This window comes from Marmota marmota, unplaced genomic scaffold, assembly GCF_001458135.2.
Source record: "Marmota marmota marmota unplaced genomic scaffold, marMar, whole genome shotgun sequence".
In the NCBI taxonomy this organism is placed as follows: domain Eukaryota; kingdom Metazoa; phylum Chordata; class Mammalia; order Rodentia; family Sciuridae; genus Marmota; species Marmota marmota.
This window is the reverse complement of record NW_026000080.1, coordinates 31,589-53,855: the sequence shown is the minus strand read 5'-3', so window position 1 is coordinate 53,855 and position 22,267 is coordinate 31,589. Positions and strand designations below refer to the sequence as shown.

The 22,267-nt window shown below is 44.1% G+C and overlaps 1 pseudogene; it reads left to right on the top strand.

The window, feature by feature from the left end:
* Positions 1 to 18,950: 18,950 nt before the first annotated feature.
* LOC107158237 lies at positions 18,951 to 20,701 on the top strand (annotated as a pseudogene).
* The last annotated feature ends 1,566 nt before the right edge of the window (positions 20,702 to 22,267 follow it).

Below are 22,267 nucleotides of genomic sequence, written 5' to 3'. Positions count from 1 at the left end.
TCTTCATTGTCTGATGTTCTATCTTCTAAGTGTTCTACTCTGCTGGTAGTATTCTCAATTGAGTTTTTAAGTTGGTTTATTGCTTCCTGCATTAATAGGATTTCTGTTTGTTTGTTTTTTATAACAAATCTATCTTCCTGTATAGTTGATCTTTTGCTTCTTGGATTTGTTTATGTAATTCATTGTCGAAGTGATCTTTCATTGTCTGATTTTGCTGTCTGATGTCTTCCTTGAGACTCCAGATCATCTGAAGCATGTATATCCTGAATTCTTTATCTGATATTCCATCTGCTGCAGCTATTACCTCTTCTAAGGTTGAGTTGAGCTGCATTGTTTGTGGTCCTTTCTTTCCTTGTCTTTTCATACTGCTCAAGTTTCTTTCTGCTTGGTGAAACTGTTGTGTTATTGAAATTTTCCCCCTATATATTTATATTGCTCTTGTATAGTTGCAAAGTCTCCCTTGCAGGGGCGGGCGGCGGCTGTGCTCCTCCTCCAATTGGGGTGATTTGTCTACCACGCTGACAGGCCTCTGGGCCTGTTCTGCCGGTCAGTCGCAGGTCTGCCTACCTTGCAGGCATGGGCGGCGGCTCTGCTCTGCCCCTCCTCCAATTGGTGTGACGTGTCTACTACGCCACCGGGTCGCTGGGCCTGTTCCGGGTGCGGGCGGTGGCTCTGCTCGGCCCCTACTATAATTCCAAATCTGTTTTTTTTTTTTTTAATAAAAACTCTTTTTTTTTTATAAAGTAGAAGATGAAGATTTCTGAAGCAGTGAACATTAGGACTCCCATCTCCCTCCATTAGTGCCACCTTCATCTGGAGAATGTAGGGCCAAATCTCTCTTTGTATTTGAAACATAGATGGCATCCCAGACTTCGTCCTGGTTTCTTACAAGTCTGTTCTAGGGCAGGGTCTGGTCAGACTTCAGGACTCAGGCTCCCCAGTGGCTGCCTCCTCTGGCTGTGCAGAGCCTGCCAATCTCCCAGGGCCCTCCTGCTGCCCAGTTGCTCCTTCTTAACTCTTTGCTGTGCCTCAGCATTCACCAGCCTTTCACTGGAGCCTATGTCTCAAGTCTGATCTTTAGTCTGTTGACTTTTGGCTCTGTTGTGTTATCAGAATTTGTATTCTTATTGTATGAAGATTTACTGTTTATTATTTACTGCTTATTATCCTCATTTGCCGTTTATTTCAGGTCATGAAGACATCATTACTATATGGGCTGATGAATCAGGCTTGGTGTTCCTGTGGACTCAATTTTGTATAGAGTATTATATACACAAATGCTGATACTTCCTCTTTAACCAGAGCTAGAGAATTGAATAATTTGTAAATTTCATAAAATTAAAAGGAGTGAAAAAGTCTCCCATAAATGAGATAGGATAAAAGAAATAAAAAATCGGTAGAATGGAGATATAAACGAATGACAGGCTACCTCTTGATATCCCCAGGATTGTAAGGGAGCTCCTCTCCCACATCTGCCTCTGGAGTAGCCTCTCTGGGACACATCCATTTCAGAGAGAATCAATTCACCTGATAAACCGTGTCCCACCCCTGCCCTAGTCTCACCTGGAGTGAGGAACCTCTAGAGCTGGGGAGAAGGCAGCCTCCAGGAGGTGAAGAGTGCTGATGGGCTCCTTCCCTTCTCAGTTTGGCCACATTGCTTTCTCATTCCTTTTTCTCTGCCACTTTGCTTTATTACCTTATTGCTCCTGGGACTTTACAGACTACCTTCAGTGAACTGATGAGGACACATTTATACAAAAAGCTATCTCTGGAAAAAAAAAAGTCTAACAGGCAAGTGAAAGAACTGAATACAAAACAATGACTTAGCAGCCATAAGAGAAATTCCAGAGAATGCGGATGGGAGGATTTTATAGGATTTCTCAGTTTCAAACTTCCATTTGAAACAGGCCAAATTTGGATGCCTCCCATCTGAAATGGGGAGTGGCTTCCTCAGGCTGAGAGTGGAGGCTGTGGATGAGGCTGTGTGTGTCCCCGCCTGTTCCCTCCCCCCACCCCAGGCTCCAGAGAAGCTGCTTGGGAGCAGAGATTGTCCCACAGGCCTGGCTAACACAGACCAAACAAATCCTCACATGAACATCTCCTGCCTTTTGTCTCATGTCCCTTCTCCCCTGCCTCCCCTCCTTTAACACTTCTGCTCACTTTCAGGGATTTCAAAGATGGAACATTTTGAAGTAAATAAATTTTCTCTCTGTTCCTTTAAAGTTGGTTTTGGATAAAGTCTATTTTACTACCAATTTGACTCTGAATATTTCTGGAGCAGCAAGCCTTGTAGCCTAGCCTCTTTCCTCCAGGGTGGTAATAGAGCCATTTGGAAACACAATTGGAGGAGATCCTAAAATCTGTTTGCCCACTAGGTACAGGTGCACATACCTGTAATCCCAGGGATTCATTCACAATGGATCTAGTTAACCTGTTTAGTAACTGAGGACTGTAAGTGCCTTGAGGGATACATCTACATCTTAACCACCTCTGACTCTAAGCACCTAACCCAAATCCTGGCACTTAGTATTTAATATGTAATGAATAAAGATGAGGATCACTTTCACTTACTGCACATGTGACTATGATAATCTTTACATACCTTGTCCTATTTCATTCTTGAAATAAATTCTTTTACCACAATGTTACAGAGAAATTTAACAACTTGTTAAAATAGTGGACCTAATAAACAAAATTTGAACCCAAGATGTCTTGCTTCAAAACCCACACTATCATGAACTTCTCTAAAATGCTTCTGTTTGTTGAGTGAACAACAATCATGTTTGCTATTCAGCAAGTGCTTTTTAATGCCACATTCTGTACATATATCATTTAAACCTCACTGTGTTGCTTCATGAAATGAGGTGTATATTTTCCTTTTTGCTAAGGAAGAAAATGGATCAGAAAGGAGGTAAGAGATGTATGTCTTCCTAAATCCATTGAACTACACCAATCAAGTCACTGAATGAGATTCAGAGTTGGAAATCAATCTGATTAAAACCCAAATCTCTCTGTTATAGGGCTGGGATATCTAGGAAACTGAGAGAGCATGAAGGCCCCCTTTCAAACACACAATCAAGTCAAAAAAATTTCAGATTTATCTCTCAGAGTAATAGATATGAGTTTATTAGAAGGAATAGGAAAAGGAAATGAGTGATACTCCCAAGGAAGAAAGTGGGTTCTCTTAAAGAGGAGAGGGACAGCATATGTCTCCTCCCTCCAGTATTATTGGGGGTCCCAGGGAAGATTCCAGAGAATCGCCAGATCAGTCTCCTAACTTTTGACTGATAGCAGATTGACCTCAAACTTTCAAGTGTCCATAATGAGAGAGGGCCCATGTAGTCCATCTGACATCACTGCAGAGTGTCACTTAGTTTGATATGCCCCTTGGTGGCATCTAGTCATCGAAAGTAGCACTGAGAGCAGGCAAGGGGGTTCTGGTATTCAGCAACATCAGACATTTTATGGGCAGTCCCCAGCTTGTCCCAACTGCCCACACTCTTTCGTCCTGCATGCTTTAATCTACAGTGTAGCCAAGCAGCAATTTCTTCTCCTAGGGCTTCCTCCAGCCATCTTATTTCACAAGTTCATCAGCTCACCATTGCCTGGAAATTACAGAGGGCACTGGGCAGTCACAGGATACATTGTGACAGCCTTGTTTTACACATAACTCCAAATGTCTCCCATAACTGATTTCCCTATAATGACCTGAGTTTAATCATCCTCTATTTTTGCCTTTGAGACAGCCACATAGTAAGTTCTCTGAATCTGTCCCAACTGTCCAAGCAGATAGTCAGTGGCCCACTTATGTGAGTAACAACCATCTAGACTGCTCACAACTCAGCCCATTGGTTGTTGTGTGCTTGACTTCATCATCCTCAGAGTCTCAGTCACACAGGAATTGAAAGAAATAATGAAGTCAGCGGGCTTCCTCATGTGGGATTCAGGAGATGATTACTTAAGAGAAGTAACGAGGTGCTGGAACATGACAGAAGGCCCAGCAGTCCTAGAAGCCCACTGCACTTGTGCCATGTTCCAGGGACTGAAGGGGACCCCTCACTCCACAGAGGATGCTGCTTCTGGTCTAATAATAAGGCTAGAAAACCTTCCTCAGAACCTCTCCAAGTTCCCCCTGGAAGAGACCTTGCTTCACAGAGGCCCCTCAGGGGGATGCAGGCAGCTTGGTCACATGGTCTTACTTCTCTGAGGGACATTTGCTTGTGTGATAGAATGTAATCTGAGCATGAGGAGGCCACAAGGAGACCATGCAACTGTCTCAGTGTTCCTGCTTCCTTATGTTATTTCCACTGCTAGTATTCAGAGATCTGCTCAGTTTTTTCTTTGCATTTCAAACACATTCCCAACCCTAATTTCAACTCCAACAGAGAAAAGATTCTTGAAGTCACCAATTATTGAAATTGCTCAAATTCAGCCCAACAGGTGAGAAGATGGCAGGGTGGAATATAGACACAATCTGGTAAAATGTGCAAGGCGTTTTGGAAATGGCCAAATACCATTGTAGACATGTGGTGTGCAGTTGTCTTCCTCCAAAATTGTTGAGAAGTGCTTGAAATAGTTTATTTTCAAGTATGGGAGGGGCCTTCTGCCTGCAAACTTCTTTTGGGTGTCCATAAACTTTAACCCAACAGATGACAACTTATGACTAAGATTTAAACTGGCTGGGTGGGGAAGTCTTTTTACTCTTCTTTTACCATTTTTTTACCTCACTTCTGACCCCATCCTTATATAAAAATAGCTATAATTATATGCCAACATTTCTTTGTTGAGGGTTTCATATTGAATTGCTGGTCATGTGTGTTGGGGAGATGTGATGGGGCACTAGAGCTTTTGCCTGCCCCCTCATTGTCCTTCACCAGACCATCCCAATGTGCAGTGTTCAGGGCATTCCTTAGAGAGATCAGCAAGCCCTTGGGGACTGGCTCTGCAGCAAGAATTCTGTTGCCAGTGGAAGAAGCCTCAGTTTATATGTTTTAGTTGGGAAAACTGAAGGTCACTGACCATTACTTTAAGACCCTAAGATAGCACAGGTGTGCTCTAAGGACCTTAATGGGAAGGATGAAATAGAGAGTATTTACAATGCTGCTGTCTCCTGGTTCTGTGGACAATATGAAGATTCCACATAATAATATTCCACAGCCTGTGGGTATTATTTTCAGTGAGATTCTTATCTTCATATAAAATGCCTAGTTTTATTTCAGTAGAACCAACCTGGACTGATAGAAAGAATAGGGCAGAAGTGAGGTTTGTGTGATTAGGGCACTTTTACTATTATATTAAAATCATATTTTTGCTAGGAATTAAAGCAGTGACTTCATTCCTGGGTATTTACTATGAGCAAAAACTGGAGGATCTTAGGGACATGGGGTGTCCAGTCCTGCAGAGATAATAGGCAGCAGTTTCTTTTCACTGTACAGGTAGGTCTCCTCTGTTGCAGTGAGTCCCTTCTGCACAAGTTCCTCAAATATTTCCTTTATTTGGAGAGCCCTAGAAATTGAGAGATGTGGTGGAGACATGGTCAACTGGGGCCCTACTGAAGGGCATCTCATGTGTTTAAAGAGTCCACACCTGGTACTTATGGGCTTTGTACTTGGAACTAAAGATCAGGTGGTGAAGAAGACCGTGTACCTGAGATCAAGAGGTGATAGTAGCACAAAGGCATTTTCCATGTCACAATTATACAAAAATAAGTTCTAGGGTAGGAGTGACAACATGGCACAGTGGCAGCGCAGAAGAGGCACGCCCCATCCTGTCTCAGGAAGTCAGAGATAGGAAGCATCAAGGAGTAGCATAGGTTGGAAAATAAAGGATGAGGTGAGGAAGCTGGGCTGATGAGGAAGTCTCTGTGTATCTCTAAAGGTCCAGAGTCACAAGAGCATGCCCAGCTTGTAGAATTACTAGGAGTTCATTCTGACTGTAAGTCTGAAGCACTAGACACCTGGAAAGAATTACTAAAATGTTGGGCTGGGGATTTAGCTCAGTTGATAGAGTACTTGCCTGGCATGCAAGACCATTAGTTCAAGCCCCAGCAGCACAGGAAAAAAAAAGAAGAATTACTATAAATGTTGAGTTGACTCTAATGAAAAAATTCTCTTCTTTATTAATATGATTTATTAATATCAAGTCAATATCACAGGAGACTTTTATCTGAACATATACTGGTCACATATTGAAAGGTCATAATGAAAAACAAAATATCAGGATGTCTTGTGCTCTCTAGTTCCCTGTTGTCAGGAGCAGACTTTTCTAGTTGAGCTGACTTTTGCTGTTTCTAGTAGTATTAAACATTTTCATTCTGTGCTGGGATTTTCCCAGGAACATATTATTTCATTTTAATTTTGGTAATTGTATTCACATTTCTTTGAATATAACAAATCCATATGAAGTGCTAAAGTCATGAAAGAATATGTAGTGTAAAGTTAGTCATTCTCTCTTCTTTCACCTCAACTATACAGGTACCTTCCTTTTTAATTTATTTAATTGATTTTATTTTTTTAAATACACAAGAGCAGAATGCATTACAATTCTTATTACACATATATACCACATTTTTCATATCTCTGTTTGTATATAAAGTAGGTTGATAACCAATTTGTGTCTTCATACATGTACTTTGGATAATGATATCCATCACATTCCACTATCCTTACTTATTCCCCACCTCCTCCCTTCCCTTCCCACCCCTCTTCCAATCTATAATTCAATTATTCCTCTCATGCTTCCCCTCCCTACCCCACTATTAGTCAGCCTCCTTATATCAGAGGAAACATTCGGCATTTGTTTTTTGAGGATTGGCTAAATTCACTTAGCATTATCTTCTCTAACGCCATCCATTTACCTGCAAATGCCATGATTTTATTCTCTTTTATTACTGAGTAAAATTCCATTGTGTATATATGCCACACTTTTTATCCATTTATCCACTGAAGGGCATCTAGGTTGGCTCTACAGTTTAGCTATTGTGAATTGTGCTGCTATAAACGTGATGTGGCTGTGTCCCTGTAGTATGCTGTTTTTAAGTCCTTTGGGTATAGTTCGAGGAGAGGGATAGCTGGGTCAAATGGTGGTTCCATTCCCAGATTTCTAAGTAATCTCCATATTGCTTTCCATATTGGCTGTACCAATTTGCAGTCACACCAGCAATGTATGAGTGTACCTTTTCCCCCATATCCTCACCAACACTTATTGTTGTTTGTCTTCATAATAGCTGCCATTCTGACTGGAGTGCAATGATATCTTAGAGTAATTTTGATTTGCATTTCTCTAATTGTTAGAGATGATGAGCATTTTTTCATGTATTTGTTGATTAATTGCATATCCTCATTTGAGAAGTGTCTGTTAGGGTACTTGGTCCATTTATTTATTGGGTTATTTGTTTTTTCAGTGTTTAGCTTTTTGAGTTATTCATATACCCTAGAGATTAGAGCTCTATCAGATGTGTGAGGGGTAAAAATTTGCTCCCAGGATTTATGCTCTCTGTTCACCTTACAGATTGTTTCTTTTGCTGAGAACAAACTTTTTAGTTTGATTCCATCCCATTTATCGATTCTTGGTTTTAATTCTTGTGCTATTGGAGTCTTATTAAGGAAGTTGGGAACTAATCCCACATGATGAAGATTAGGGCCTACTTTTTCTTCTGTTAGACACAGAGTCTCTGGTTTAATTCCTAGGTCCTTGATCCATTTTCAGTTAAGTTTTGCACATGGTGAGAGATATGGGTTTAATTTCATTTGGTTGCATATGGATTTCCAGTTTTCCCAGCACCATTTGTTGAAGATGCTATCTTTTCTCCAATGCATGTTTCTAGCACCTCTGTCTAATATCAGATAATTGTAATTTTGTGGGTTAGTCTCTGTGTCCTCTAATCTTTACCATTGGTCTACCAGTCTGTTTTGGTGCCAATATCAAGCTGTGTTTGTTACTCTTACTCTGTAGTATAGTTTAAGATCTGGTATAGCAATGCCACCTGCTTCACTCTTCCTGCTAAGGATTGCTTTAGCTATTCAGGGTCTCTTATTTTTCCAGATGAATTTCATGATTGCTTTTTCTGTTTCTATGAGGAATGCCATTGGTATTTTGATTTTATGGAATTGCATTAAATCTTTGTAGTGCTTTTGGTAGTATGGTCATTATGATAATATTAATTCTTCCTATCCAAGAACAAGGGAGATCGTTCCATACTCTAAAGTCTTTTTTAATTTCTTTATTTAGGAGTCTATAGTTTTCATTGTATAGATATTTCACCTCTTTCATTAAGTTGATTCCCAAGTATCTTATTTTTCTTTTTTGAGGTTATTGTGAATGGGGTAGTTTTCCTCATTTCTTTCTCAGAGGCTTTGTCACGAGTACAGAAATGCATTTGATTTATGGGTGTTGATTTTATATCCTGCTACTTTGATGAATTCATTTACTAGTTCTAGAAATTGTCTGGTGGAGTTTTTTGGTCCTCTAGATATAGAATCATATCGTCAGCAAATAGTGCTAATGTAACTTCATCTTTTCCTATACACATCCCTTTGATTTCTTTCATCTATCTAATTGCTCTGGCCAGTGTTTCAAGAATTATATGGAATAGAAGTGGTAAAAGAGGGCATACCTGTCTTGTTCTAGTTTTTAGAGGGAATGTCTTCAATTTATCTCCATTTAGAATGATGTTGGCCTGAGGCTTAGCATAGATAGCCTTTATGTTGCTAAGATATATTCCTGTTTTCCCAATTTTTTCTATTGTTTTGAACATAAACGGGTGGGTTATTTTGTCAAATGCTTTTTCTGTGTCTATTGAGATGATCATTTGTTTCTTATCTTTAAGTCTATCAATATGATAAATTATATTTATTGATTTCTATATGTTGAACCAACCTTGCATCCATGGGATGAATCCAACTTGATCATGGTGCACAATATTTTGATATGTTTTTTTATTCGATTTGCCAGGATTTTATTGAGAATATTTGCATCTATGTTCATTAGAGATATTGGTCTGAAGTTTTCTTTGTTTGATGTGTCTTTGCCTGGTTTTGGGATCAGGGTGATACTGGCCTCATAGAATGAGTTTGGAATTACTGCCTCTTTTTCTACTTCCTAAAATAAATTGAAGAGTATTGGTATTAGTTCTTCTTTAAAGGTCTTGTAGAACTCAGCTGGGTATCCATCTGGTCTTGGGCATTTCTTGGTTGGTAATCTTTTAATGGCTTCTTCTATTTCCTCACTTGATATTGGTCTGTTTAAATTGTCTATATATTCCTGACTCAATCTGGGCAAATCGTATGAGTTAAGAAATTTGTTGATGCCTTCAATGTCTTCTATTTTATTGGAGCATAAGATTTCAAAATAATTTCTAATTATCCTCTGTATTTCTGTAGTGTGTGTTGTGATATTACCTTTTTCATCACGTATGCTGGTAATTTGAGTTCTCTCTCACCTTCTCTTCATTAGTGTGGTTAAGGGTCTGTCAATTTTATTTATTTTTTCAAAGAACCAAATTTTCATTTTGTCAAGTTTTTTAATTGTTTTGATTTCATTCATTTCAGCTCTAATTTTAATTATTTCTTGCCATCTACTGCTTTTGCTGCTGGTTTATTCTTCTTTTTCTAGGGCTTTGAGATGTAGTGTGAGGTCATTTATTTGTTGACTTTTTCTTTTTTTAAGGAATGAACTCCATGCAATGAATTTTCCTCTTAGTACTGCTTTCATAGTGTCCCAGAGATTTTGATATGTTGTGTCTGTATTCTCATTTACCTCTAAGAATTTTCAAATCTCCTCCTTGATGTCTACTGTGACCTGTTGTTTATTCAGTAGCATATTGTTTAGTCTCCAGGTAATGGAGACTTTAAATTTTTTATTCTGTCATTCATTTCCAACTTCATTCCATTATAATCTGATAAAATGCATGGTAGTATCTCTACTTTTTTGTATTTGCTAAGAGTTGCTTTGTAACATAGTATTTGGTCTATTTTAGAGAAGGATCTATGTGCTGCTGGGAAGAAAGTGTATCTGCTTGATGCAGGTTGAAATGTTCTATATATGTCAGTTAAGTCTAAGATTTGTAGAGCCGATGAATATAATCAGTGAAATTAGTATTAGGGATCAGGTTGACCATTTTGGGTTATGTATGGCCATTATTTGTTTTAGTACAAGTTGAATTAATCACTGTTGGAATGATACTAGGTGGTTGTTGATAAGTTGGTTGGGTGAGGGAAAGAGGATGTTGGGGAACATAATAATAAAGATAACAATAGGAAGTCCTATTATTGTAGGGATAATGAAAGAGGAAAGTAAATTTTCATTCATCTTTTTTCTCATATGGTTTTGTGTTCAATTAATCTAATGTCTTTGGGGGAAGGGTTAGACGGGTACAGATGGTTTGAAATTTTAAGTTGAAATATGAAAATTAGGGCTAGGATCATTGATAAAATTGTAACAAATCATGTTGATGTATCTAATTGGGGCATCTCATTATGAGGATATTTTGGCTCCTAATCTTCAACTTAAAAGGTTGATGCTGCTGTAGCTTCCTAATGAATTTATAACATTGGTGAGGATCAATTTTCAAAGTGTTTTAATGGGACCAGATCAAGGATGATTGGCATAAAGCTACAGATTTCAGAACATTGCCCATAGTAAAGCCCCAGCCATGTTGATGTTAAGGTAGCCTGATTAAGTCAACCTGGAATTGCATCCATTTTTAAGCCAAGGGATAGGACCACTCAGGAGTGGAGCATGTCTTCAGATGAAATTAGTATTCACACAGGTAAGTCTACTGGAAGTACTACTCAGTTATCTACTTCCAGAAATCGAGGATCTCCTGGGGCCAGATCCGAGGTTGGAATCATATAGGAGTCAAAACTAAGATCTTTGTAGTCTGTATATTCATAACTTCAATATCACTGATGGCCTATAGTTTTTACCATTAGAGATGGGTCATTAATTTCGTCTATTATGTATAGAATACAGAGTGAGGGAAGGGCAATTAAGATGAGAATAATAGCAGGAAGAATAGTTCAGATAGTTTCTACTTCTTGGGCGTCTATGGTACTTGTATGGGTTAGTTTTGTAGTTAATATCAATGAGATAATGTAGAGGACAAGAGAGCTAATTAAGAACACAATTATAAGAGTGTGGTCATGGAAGTGTAGAAGCTCTTCTATAGTAGGTGATGTGGCATCTTGAAATCCTAATTCAAGGGAGTATGCCATAGAGATATAAAGGAGTTTAACCTATAAGTTAACTTTTACAAAGTTATGTAATTATTTTAATAATATCTCATGAAGAAAGTCACAATGGTTATGGGGCTGGCTTGAAACTAGTTTTAGGAAGTTCAATTCTTCCCTTTCTTGGTCCAGGCTTTAATAGAAGTCGGTTCTTCAAATGTGTGATAAGGTGGAGGGCACCCGTGTAGTCATTCTAAGTTATTGGGTGTTAACTCTACGGTAAGAACTTCTTGTTTTGATGTGAATGCCTCTCAAATTATAAAAATTATAATTATGATAGCCGTGAGGGAAATAAATGAGCCCATCAAAGATACAGTGTTTCATGCCGTGTATCCGTCTGGGTAGTGGGAGTATCGACGTGGTATTCCTGATAATCCCAAGAAGTGTGAGGGAAGAAAGTTAAATTTACCCCTACAAACGTTACAGTAAAGTGGATTTTAGCTCATATATTATTTATCATATAGCCAGAAAAAAGGGGAAATCAGTGAACGAACCCTCCTATGATGGCAAATACAGCTTGTATAGATATGACATAGTGAAAGTGGGCCACAACATAATATGTATCATGTAAGACAATATCTAATGAAGAGTTAGCCAGAATGATTCCTGTTAGCAGGAATCTGCTAACCTCCAATGGTGAGTAAGAAAATGAAGCCGAGGGCTCATTGTCTTCCTGGTGACCATTTAATATTATCTCCGTGTAAGGTTGCTTCGTCAATTGAAAACTTTACCCCTCTTGGAATAGCAATAATTATAGTTGCAGATTTGAAGTAAGCTCGGGTATCATCGACATCTATCCCAACAGTGAACATGTGGTGCATATTATATTATATATTATAGCTCATACTATTCCTATATAACCGAATGGTTCCTTTTACCTGAGTATATGTTACAATATGGGAGATAATACCAAACCCTGGTAGAATAAGAATATAGATCTCAGGGTGCCCAAAGAATCAGAATAACTGTTGATAGAGAACAGGATCTCCACCTCCCACGGGGTCAAAGAATATAGTATTTAGATTTCGATCTGTTAGAAGTATTGTAAGTATTGTCGTCCCCTCCTCTGCCTCAACTAGAAAGGGAGGGGGGTGAGTCTCTCATGCATCCCTCATACCTGCTCTTTTCCTTCCTCTTGTTATTGTTTTTGTCATGTTTTATTTTGCTTATTGTTTTGTTTGTACCAGAAATTGAAACCCAGAGTGCTTAACCACTGAATGTTGGAAAACCAATATTCCCAGCCCTTTTTTATTGCTTCATATTTTTAAGTCAAATTCTCACTAAGTTGCTTATGACCATGCCAGGTTGCTGAGACTGGCTTTGATCTTCAGATCCTCCTGTCTCAGCCTCCTGTGCTGCTGGGATTGGGGGTGTGCACCACCATGCCCGACTCTTTCTTCCACATTTAAGGGTCCCTGTGATGACTCTGGGACTATCCAGATAATCCTATTTAAAGCTCAGCTCTTTTTTTTTTCATTACTTAGCATATTCACATGTTCTGAGGATAAAGATGTGAACATCAGTGGGACAGGATTGTTCTACCTCATTTGGAATCCACATGTATCCATCTTCAATCCTTGCAGAAAGTGGTCAGTGAGAGGCCAGCCTCACTTCCACAGACCCCACTGTTAGAGTCTGTAAACAAGTCTGGATGGCGCCTGGCATTTTGCCAGAGAAATGTTAGAGTCTGTAAACATGTCTGGATGGCGCCTGGCAAAATGCCAGGGGGAGTGGTTTGAGAAGTAACAAAAGCAAGCTATTAAGTGTGGAGATTCCTGATTGGTTGACTGATGTATCCAGTTTATGCTAATTAGATAAGCTGTGTGGAATGTATAAATACTGCTCCTGTCCTGCAATAAACGGCTTCTACTCCTGCTGTATCAATCTACACAAATTGTTCGTCGTCACCCCTCCGCTTATTTTGCAGCCAGCCGGCCTTCGGCACCCCACAAATCCTGTTCTGCAAGCCTTGATAGGGTAGGAGAAGTGATGCTGCTGCACATCCCAGGAGATCCATTTTGCCAACACTAGGGTCCCCACAGTCCCTCTCTGCCTAGGGCAGTCCCTCTGTGGAAAGTGGACTACAGGTGTAGGTCCTGTGTGATTTTCAGATTGGACTGTGGATCTGAACCTTCTCCCCCAGTCAGGAGCACACATTCAGGGTCACGTTCTAACTGCCTGCAGAACTGTGCTCTCTGTTGCAGCCACAGTATCTCTGACAATGTCTCCTGTTTTGACACCCAGCTTTCTGGGTCCTCCCAGAGCTGGCCTGGTGTTCTGCCCAGTCAGGATGTGCAGGCCCAGACAGTGTCTCAGCTGAAGACCTAGGACACAGGACCCTGGCCCCAGATAAGCTCTTCTGTCCCACACTTCCTCCTCTTCCAGAAGCCCCCTATCTTCTAGAAATAATGGTCCCTAAAAACTGGGATTCAGCCATCATTTTCTCATGGGAAAAATAATATAGACTTGCTTCATCTAGTGAGATCACATGAGCTTAATAAAGTGGCTGCTGTCACTTGTCAACATGTAGCTCTGGGGAAATTGTGCTTTATTTGTAACATGCTACCAGCTTCCTCCTAGGACTCCTGCCTCTGGTCAGTGTGATACTGGAGGACAATGTGTGGCATGTGTGAGGCTGTCTCCTTTTGTCCCCTCCTTCCTCAGATCCTGTGCCCCTTGCCCAGATCCAGACCACATCAGCATCCATCACACCCAGCTGGTGCAATGTCACTCTGGAGTGTGGGGACCCAGAGGCTGTAGAGGTCCTGAGTGTAACCTGGGATGTCCAGGGCCCCCCCAGTGAGCTGGAGCAGAGAGGGGCACCAGGATCCCCAAACCCCTGCCACTGAGGAAGCCCAATGTCAGCCTCACCTGTGTCCTCAGTAACCCAGTGGACCAGAAAAATGCCACCTTACAGCTCCTTGACCTCTATAGCCCAGGTGAGTGCGCCTGCAGGAGGGAGGGGCACAGGGAGGGCTCAAGTGGCTCTGGAGCCTGAGGGTCCCTGGCTTTTTTGCCGCTGTGTTTATTAACAGCACTGCCTTCCCTTGGTCACTCCAATCCAGCATCCAGCTCACGACTGTCTTTAAATATTCCTCATCTCCATGCCCTTCCCCCTGGGACCAGGGACAGCCTTCCAGGATGTGTCCCACCCCATCACCATGCCCTGGGTCCAGAGTCGACTTTGGAAAACAGATCGGATTGTGGCCTTTGTGTCATCTGTGGGATCCACCTCCACATAGTCCCCATAGGATGTAGGGCTTAGAAGGTCCTGTGCCCCTGATGGTGGCCTCATCCACACAGGGTCACAGCTGCTTGCTGACCTTCCCTAATGTGTGAAGCCACTGCCGGCTCTGAAGGCACAGATTCTTTAAGGAGCTGCCCACGGCCATCCCCCCTGAGTAGAAACATCCCTTTCTGGGTCTGAGTCCACCCTGAGTGGGATACCATGAGGGCAGAGGACACATCCTTCTCTCCTCTTAGCCCAGGTGTCAGGCTCAGTTCTGGGCAGTTTGCACCCAGTAGGTGTTTCACTGAACCCGAATGATTGGGACCCGTGTGCACCCCGTCCTCTCTCAGTCTTCCTCCAGGGGCTGCTGGAGGAGCCTGACTGGTCAGCGCCAGTCACCACCCCTGGTCATGTGCCCCCCCACCTCCACCCTGGAGTCTCAGAGGAAGTTCAACATGGCCCACCAAACCTCCTGGACTCACGGCTGCCTCCCGGGCTCCCCACCTAGCCCTGCCTCCTGTGCTGTCCGTCCCCTGTGGGATGCTCCCACCACACTGAGTATCTGTGAAACTCCTGCTGCTCCCCACACACAGGTGACTGTGCATGTCCTTGGGGGTCTCACTGGAGACCTTGGACATGGGTCAACCTCTACTGCAGTGAGATCCTTCACCTGGTGATTGAAAGCTTTTGTCTCTTCCTGATGATGACTCGTGCACTGACCCCACCTTGCTCATCCCCGTCTCCCATGCACCACGAAGGACCTGGGCCACTGCTTGAATGAGTGGACCTGCCACGCCCTCCCTCTGCAGCTTCTGCACCAGGCCCCTTCCAAATTTTCTACATCCTCTCTCTCTGTCTCCCTTGTCACTGTGAACCTCATCTTCTCTCTGCCTTAACGTTTTTCACTCTCTCCTTGGGAGGGAAACAGACTCACATGGAGAGCACCCAGCTGTCCTCATGGGAGGCATCCGAATGGGTTACCTGGCTGTGATTTTGATCCTTGCAGCTGGAATCTGCCTTTGGATGATGCATGAGAAGATGATGGAGAAGAGAAAAAGCAGTTTGTGTTTCTCCTCCTGGGCCCAGAAGCCTCCCTCTCCCCTTGGGCCCTGGGCTCCCCTCCTCCTACATTTTCCTGACAGTAGGTGGGCTTTGTGGAGAAGATGAGGAGGGTAAAGGGGACAGCCTTGGATTCCTGGACTGGGTACAGGTAGAGGTTTCCCTGGAAAATCCAGCTGCAACCTGAGAGGACTCAGGTCCAGGATTGCAGGAGGGCCATAAGGTTGAGGACAATGACATCAACTATGCACAGCAGGTGCAGCAGGAGTCTTGGCAGGACAAGGACAAAATGAGAGCTGGCAAGGTGACCAGCCTGGAGTCCTCTAGGTCACACTGCCCACCCTAGGGCTCCCCAAATCAGGCATACACTATTTCTTACCCATTGATCTTGACCTATTTATGTAATACCAACATTATTAACAAAGAAAGTCCATCACTGACAAACCTGTGCTGGTTTGTTTAGGGGATTTCATAGGCAGTTCATAGTACTGAGTGTTGATTGTAGGCCAGTACCTCGGGGGCCCCGCTCTCCCTCGGCTGTCCAACGAACACTGTGTCTTGCTTTCCCAGGAATTGATGAACAACATCTGGAAGAGAAGGGGCCTTGCCCTTGGTGTCTACAGTGAGGTCTTTAACCGAGGACAGGCCATGAAGATGGTTTCATTGAAGGAAGCTGCAGAAGCCAGCACTTGGGAGAGACTGTGCTCTGAGCCTGACACACACAGACGCTCACCTGCTCCAGGTTCAGTCCAGCTCCAGATGGCCCTGGAGAGTCCCCGTCTTTCTGAGCACACATGGCCCTGTTCCTTCTTGTGACGCCTCCCCAAGCTGCCCTCACACTCAGGACCCTCATGCCAGCCAAGCAAGGGCTCTTCCTCTGTGCTTGACCTGGCCCCTGGCCCCTCTTTTTGAGAAGCCTTCCCAAAGCAAACCCCCCTGACTGTGCAGGTGGCAATCCTCACTCGGCTGTGTCACTGGTTTGTCCTGTGGGAACACCAGCACAGGTGGTGGGACAGTGAAGAGATATGGACCTTACCCAGAGGAGGGAGTCAAGATGGGTTCTGCAGGCTGAACTGGGGTTCGGTGAAGGCAGCATGCATGATGGGAAACCAGACTCCTTTGCAGACCTGGTGTAGGACTCCCTTGGGTGTCAGGCTGTGTGTCTGTGTGTGTCTGTGTGTGGGGGGGATGGGTAGGGGGTGTTGGGGAAGTGTCTAATACACAGGAGACACAGGGCCATAGCTCACCTGAACTTAAGCTGTTGCCTATTGCAAACTCATCTTCATGTCAAGTGCAAAAAGGAATCCACATTCCTCAGGCTGTCCTCAGCCTGCTCTTCTCCTGGCTCTGACCCCAACACAGGGTTTGTCTTAGGAAATCTACATCAACACCCCCTGCCTTGGGTGAAGACCCTTGGGGAGAGTGGGTGTGCAGTGCCCCCCACATCCCCTTAGTGAGGCTGCTGTGGGCTCTAATGTGCGAAGCTGTGGGAAGTTCTGATTCAGCCCTCTACAGGCCTCCTCCTGACCCTCACCCCCTGAGGCCCTTCTGGCCTCAAGTGCCGGGTTTCTGTTCTTGCGACTAAAAGGCTCAGGGGTCACTCTAGTTAAACTGGGCTAACTGGGCTGCACGAAATAACCACACAAGAGACACAAATACCTTTTTCATTGGGGTTGCTGTGATGGCTCCTCTGACCTTAAGGGTCCACAGAAAGAGAGAGAGAGAGAGAGCACCCACTGACCCCTTTTATTGAGAAGCTATTGAAATGAGACAAGGGGTCACCTTTCAGGGGGCTGAGTCTATCTTCATGATGTCCACTGTCAGCAGGTTGACTGACATCTGGGTAGGCCACACCAAGGGTACAGTAAGAGAAGGGGACACACACAAGGCACTTCCATGGAAGATTCTATCCTAAACAGGGCAAGGGGTTATATTACAAAGGAACAGGTGAGCATAGCTTCACCCATGGGGCTGTAGCAAGACACACCCATTTCTGTGACTGAGCACCTCAGCACCCAGCTAGGGAGTGTAACTCAGTCACCCATAAGGTTGGCCTCCCACACCCAAGCCCAAAGTCAGCTCCTCTGTGCTCACCCACATCTCTCTGCCTGCGTTCTCCCTGTTCCTGACCCACTCTCACCCCTACCTGCTGAAATCCTTCCATCTTCCCAAATCTCTCTTCTCAGCCTCCTGTTCCATGGAGCCTGTCTGGACCCCAGAGTTTTGGACATAGGCTCTCCCGAATTTGGCCTCTTTCAACATTTGAAAATCCTTCAGGCCCCTGCCACAGTCTGTCCTGGATGGGAGTCATTTCTTATCCCCTGGATTAAGCTAGGGCTTCCTCAGAAGGGACTGGGGGAGGCCAATGCCCAGGAGAACACATGCCTCTTGTCATGAAGGATCTTGACCCTTCTCCCTATTCGCTTGGGCCTTGAGCACATGAAATCGAATGAGGGTGTTCTTCATAAAGGGCCCTCAGCTACAGCCAGCAAGAAATTGAGAACCTCGGTTTTATAACAGCAAAGAACAGAATTATGATAACAACCTAATGAGCGAGAAATGGATTCTGTCTTAGAGTCTTCAGAAGGGAACACAACCTGGAGACACCCTGACTTTATTCCACATCAGATCTTGACCTCCAGGTCAGGGATACAATAAGCTGGTGCCATGTCAAGACATTGACGCTGTGGTGATTGACTATGGCAGAAGGAACAGATGTCATTCCATTTATGGTTTCAAATACTTTGGGTCCTCCAGAGTCTCTGGCCTGGGAGTCTCCACTGGGCTCCATGTTGACAAATCTGACTCTTCACATGGCATCTCCAGCCATGGCTGCCTCCTCCTCATGAAGGCACATGCTTCCCTCAGAGCAACCCTCACACCCTGCTCTGACAGGACTTCTGCTTCTTTCCCACCACCCCTGGGCCACTCGAGGACAGTGAGTTTGCTTCTTTCTTTGTGCTCCAAAGTGCTGGCACGCAGTAGGCACTCATTACAGGTGTGTTCCATGGAGGTGACCTGAGGGTGGATGGCCTCCTGTCAGAAAACCCCACCTGAAGTTTGGCCCTCAGCCACGAGGTGGCGCTGCAGGTGGCTTTGAGTGACACTTGGGCAGAGGCTGCAGGTGATTCTGGAGGAGTATGGAGTCTCTTGGTTTCTCTCTTAGAGTATCCACAGGGCAGGTAGATGTGAGAGCCAGAGAAACCCAAGGTAAGAGAATGACATCTGGAAAGTGGAGCCAGGTGAGATCCCCCGAATATCCCCAGAGGAATCCAATATGTATAGATAATTCACAAAACAGAAAATACCACCAGCTAACACACATTGGGGAACCTTCCATGTCCCTGAGGGGATGGCAGATCCATAGCTGGGGCTGAAGTTCCACTGTGAGAATGTGTGACTCAGTGATTGAAAGCCTGGTCCCAGGGCGATATATGCCCAGGTAAGAACTTGGGGGTCCTGCAGTGGGAGGGGTCAAGGCTTGGCTCCTTAAATTCCAGTCTCTGCTGGGGCTGAGAGAATTGCTTGGGTGGGATGGGGTCAGTTCCCACTGGGGATCCTTGAGAACCCAGTGTGTCTGACCTTAGCTCTTATCATCCAGGGAAGAGATTTCTGAACTGAAACTGCCTCAAGGAGAGGAGAGTCAGGGCGCTCCCTCCCCAGCCCCCTGAAGACAGACCCTGAGAGTGGAGGTGGGTGCCTGGGGGAGGGGACGGGGATTCAGGTGCTTTCCTGGGGCTGGAGGCTGGTTCAGGTGGGGCGCACTCAGCCCTGGAGAGGATTTCCAGCCCCTGGAAGTGGAGCCTGCTTTGAAGGACTGAGAAGGGTCTCAGCAAACCCTGGTTAGGATGGTTTCCCCTTTCCACCTTCTCGTCCTTCCCCTTCTGAGCTGGCCTACTCTTCTGTAGGTGGGGTGCTCACCCCTGCCTCTCAGCTCAGATTGGAGATGGCCTGAGCTGATGGACCACAGAGATTTGTAACCTAGAGGTCACCTCTAGGTCCTCATCTCCAGCATTCACAGCTGGGCACCTGCCTGGCTCTGGGGGTGGAGCCTGGTGTCCCCTCCCTCCTGTGTGACCTTGGGCACAGGCCTCATCAAAGTGTTATAAAAACTAAATGACCCAGGTGTGTGGCACGTGCCTGTAGTCTCACCACTCAGGAGGCTGAGATGGGAGGATTTCCTGAGCCCAGGAGTTTGAGACCAGTAACTTAGTGAGATCCTGTCTCTAAATAAAATATTTTTAAAAGGCTGGGGGTCCAGTGTGGTGGCACTGGCCCATAACCCCCGCAGCTCTGGAAGCTGAGGCAGGAGGATCAGGAGTTCAAAGCCAGCTTCTAAAAGAACTCAGTGAGACCCTGTCTCTAAATAGAATATAAAATAGGTCTGGGGATGTGGCTCTGTGGTTGAGTGCCCCTGAGTTCAACCCCTGGTACCAAAAAAGAAAAAAAAAAAAAAAACAAGACAAACATACAAACAAAAAACAACCCGGAAGGGTTGGGGTGCTGGAGAGAGAAAAGTGAAATAAACCATGCCTCATGCCGGGTGCTGTGGAGGGAGTGGAAGAAGCCCCTCAGCGAACAGTTTGGGAAACCATGATTTATAGAGCTAATGGGATCTGTCGCAGAAGAATGAAGACATTATACTGTTTATCCACCTCCACACCCAGCCTTCACATGGACCCAAACATGTGACATGAGAGATGTGAAGGTTGTCATCCTGGGTCAAGGTCCTTGTGATGGACCCAGTCAGGCTCATGGGCTCTGCTTTAGCGTCTAGAGACCTGTTCCACCTCCACACAGTTTGGAAAATATTTATGAAGAGCTGTCTACAGACTTACAAGGTTTTGTTCATCCGGGTCACGGAGGTTTATCACGATGTCCTCCTGCTCAACGCTGTGCTCACTGTCTGGGCCCATCAAGCCCCTAAGTCATGTAAGGAGGGGGCTGGAGCAGTTCCCTAATGCAGTGTGGCCTTGGCTGAATCAGAATTTGAAGGCCTGTCTTCCTGCTCTGGGGTTCTTCTGCTCAGAAGTGCCATCGACAGGAAGCGGCTTCCTGTACAGCAGACTGCCCATCCATCCCTGCTGTCTGTGTAGAGTGGGTTCTTTGGGTGTAAATGTTTTTCTAAAGCCAATGAGCTGCTGCAGAAATCTATTAAGAAGCCCATGACTGGAAGGAGCTGTGACCTTGCACCAAGGGGGAGGGGTGTCCCTTCTTCTACAGGGGTGGTTTTGAGAAGCTGCTGTTGAAGTATTTGTCAGTTATGAAGTCACTGAAAATTTCCTTCTTTTTTGGGGGGGCAGGTACTGGGGATGGAACCCAGGGGCACTTGACCATGGAGCCACATCCCCAGATCTATTCTGTGTTTTATTTAGAGACAGGGTCTCCCTGAGGTGCTTAGTGCCTTGCTTTTGCTGAGGCTGGCTTTGAACTCTGGATCCTCCTGCCTCAGCCTCCTGAGCTGCTAGGATTACAGGTGTGTGCCACCACACCTGGTGAAAATGTCCTTATTCTTAAGTGCCTGTATAAGGGGAGAGGGCTTTCATAAAGCAACAGAGAACCAGGCAGCCCAGCCAGGGACATCAGAGATAGACTTCAACCATTTCTTCCTTTGAACACTCCAGGCACAGTGAGATGAAGACCCAAGGTGGCAAAGGTGGCAGAGCCTAAAGTAAGCACACTTCTCATAAGAAAGATGAGGTCCAATACTGGGTTCTCCCAACCTAGGTGCCCTTCAACAGATGAATGGATAAAGAAACTGCGGTATGTATACATGATGGAATATTATTCAGTCTTAAAGAAGAATGAAATCATGGCATTTGCGGGTAAGTGGGTGGAACTGGAGTCCACCATGCTAATTGGAATTAGCCAATCCTAAAGAATCAAAGGCTGAATGTTTTCTCTGATATGTGGATGCTAATTCACAATGGGGGGTGTAGTAGAGAGGTACTTTGGATTAGACAGAGGAGAGTAAAGGGAGGGGAGGGAGTATGGGGTAGGAAGGGCAGCAGAATGAATTGCACATTATCACCTATGCGCCTATGTTGATTTAATTCTACATCATGTAGAATTACATGGAGAATGAGAAGTTGTACTCCACTTATGTATGAGGTATCAAAATGCATTCTACTGTCAAGAATAACTAATTAGAACAAATTAAAAAAAAATACTGGGTTCTCTCCGATCTCTTACCTCTGTGGTTCAGGAGGGAAGAGATGCACCTTTTTGGTGCTTTCTGTGAGCATTTTTAGCTGAAAGGTTAGACTCTAAATTACAGGGTCTTTGGTGGTTTAGCTTAGAAAAGGCCACTTCATCTCTGCAGGGGCCTCCAGGCCATTTCCTGGAGGAAGCTCTAGGACCTTTTGCAAGTTTCAAGGAATGTGGCCCCCAGGCTAAGGATCAGTTTCCTGATTGTGGGAGAAGATGGTTCTATTTTTTCTTTTCACATGGGGACAGATTGCCAGATTCTTCTAATATGGATTGGCATCACTTGGAATTTTTTTCCTGCAACATTGGAGAATTTCACATATTTGTAAAATATGCAGCTACATATTTTTTTTAAAGGAAAATCTCTACAGGTCTGGATTTCCATGGAGATTTGGTTTTTGCTGTTAGCTGGGTTAAAGACTTAACCCTGCATAAGTTTGATAAGTTTGGCAGTAAAAGATTGTGGAAGTTTTGCAAAAAAAAAAAATAAGAAGAAGAAGAAGAATTCATAATGTGAATAGGCAAGTACATTAAAGTACACATT